Source organism: Thalassophryne amazonica, chromosome 5, assembly GCF_902500255.1.
Source record: "Thalassophryne amazonica chromosome 5, fThaAma1.1, whole genome shotgun sequence".
NCBI lineage: Eukaryota > Metazoa > Chordata > Actinopteri > Batrachoidiformes > Batrachoididae > Thalassophryne > Thalassophryne amazonica.
The window spans coordinates 26,960,566-26,962,627 of NC_047107.1; the positions used below are offsets into that span (position 1 = coordinate 26,960,566).

General features: G+C 31.6%; 1 protein-coding gene across 3 annotated transcripts in view; it reads right to left on the minus strand.

The window, feature by feature from the left end:
• The window catches only part of klhl22 (kelch-like family member 22), a 36,340-nt gene extending 35,608 nt beyond the window's left edge, over positions 1 to 732 (minus strand). For 2 of the 3 annotated variants that reach the window (XM_034169840.1, XM_034169838.1), the window contains exon 1: positions 654 to 732. The gene's annotated coding sequence lies outside the window, so the exon portion shown is untranslated. The remainder of the gene's footprint in view (positions 1 to 653) is intronic. The other variant, XM_034169839.1, reaches the window with a different exon arrangement.
• Positions 733 to 2,062: the final 1,330 nt, after the last annotated feature.

The window sequence follows — 2,062 nt, forward strand, 5'->3', positions numbered from 1 at the left end:
TGAGGAAGGTTGTGCGTTGCAAATGGATTTTGCAGTGTAGTTGTATGAGGAAAAATATGTATGAGGGAAAACTGTAGTGTAATAAAGAAATTACAGTTATAACGGTTGAGAAACGTTTTGACAACAATCAAACTGTAGTATTACAAAAAAAGCTCTATTACATTATCACAGTACAAAAATGTCAATCAAAGCGTAAAGTGGAAAATACGTCCTTGAGTGTTACAAAGTAAGAGTGACTTATTTGTATAGAAATGTATAAAAAGATTTAAAAAAAATAATTATAATATAGGGCAACACACAAAAGTGTCGAGAGGCAGGACAAAAAATGTAAACAAAAAGTGTATTATGTACACAATATAAATAAGCTGGGAACAACAAATAGATTACAAAAAGAACTAGAAATGGTGAAAAAGGCAGCTAAACAACAATATTTACCGTGCAGCTCTAGCTACATAACAAATTCTGAATATGGTAGAAAAAACCCGGAAGTAAACTAAGCTAACTCTTGATGCTACATCGTTAGCTTAGCTCTCGAGCGAGCAGTCAGATGACTGAAAGTCAAACCAGCGCGAGCTCGACAGCAGAAAGTAAAACTAAATGATGACACACAAAATATCTGATTCTTGACCAGAGTTAAATCGTCTTCTATTTACCGTTTGTTTAACTCGAAACCATATCCTCGATTGACAGTTTTCACATAAAAAAAAAAAAAACAGTGCTGTTGTGTTTACCTTTTATGCCAAGTGCAGAGCTTTAATACTATTGGTCGGCGCTATCAGAATGTACCGCCTACTGGTCCAGAAAGAGCCAATCAAAATATGTCAGACCATGCAGAGAAAATGACGTTACAAGGAATGAAAATAAAGTATGTTTCTGAAATTATTATTATGTTTTCATAATAGCTGTGGTGCTACAAGAATGGTCATAACATGAGGAAAAAATGAGTCCAGCCACAGTATGTATTTACAGATATGGAGCAATTTGAGAAAAATACTGCTACAAGACTAAACGTGTGGTATTATTAGAAAACATTTATAATTGTAGCATTACAGTTGTATTTTTGGTCAGATTAAAGTATAAATATGATGAGAAAAAAGTAATATAGTTCTTAAATTAGAGGTTCAAATACCGAAACACCGGAGGACCCCCTTTGCAAAGAAGTGGCAAAATGAAAGTTGCAATAATATGAGGGAAAGATCAATTATGAAAGTACAGTTCTGATTTAAGAAACGTGTACTGTTACAAGAAGAACAATGTAGAACTATGAGAAAATAAATATAATGTTTAAATTACAACTGCAGTACTTTTGAGAAAAATTCAGCTGATAGAAAAATGAAGTTGAAATTCTATGAGGAAAAGGTAGTATGGTTCTGAAATTATATTTGTATTAGTAAAGTAGTTGTGCACTTATAAATTAAAGAATATAACAGAAACCTCAGTATAGCTATAAATTACCGTTGTAGAAACTTGAGAAATGTTCACTTTACGAGAAGTATAACTGTGAAATTATAGTTAAAATCGATGAATAAAATTGAAACCGTATAAGAAAAAGTAGAATGGCTCTGAAGTTGTAGTTACTATTAATTAAAGTTACAGTAATGAGGAAAAATAGTGGCAAAGTGAAAAAATTGTTCTGTTACAATAATACAATTGCACTATTATAATAAAATTATGCAACGTGTCATTGCAGTTGTAGTTTTCAGAAATGTTCTACTGTTACAAGTTCAAAGTGTAAATACTATGAGGAAAAAATATTATGGTTCTAAAATTTCAGTTGTATCAGCAGAGACGTTGTACACTTACAAAAGTAAAGTTCACAGAAAACACAAAACATATCCAAAATGTTTTGCTTTGGTATTGGAGAGGTTTAGCTACAACATGTTTTGAAAACCTTTTGAAAATATTAAAGTGTCTTTTAGTGTAGACTCTCCAAAACATCTTAACAAAATGTTTGAGAATGTTGCAATAAGATGTTCTGTATATGTTTTCATAAGGTCACAACAGAATGTTTGAGGATGGTGTTTGACAGATGGTTTGAAACAGCCATTTTGTTTCATATCAG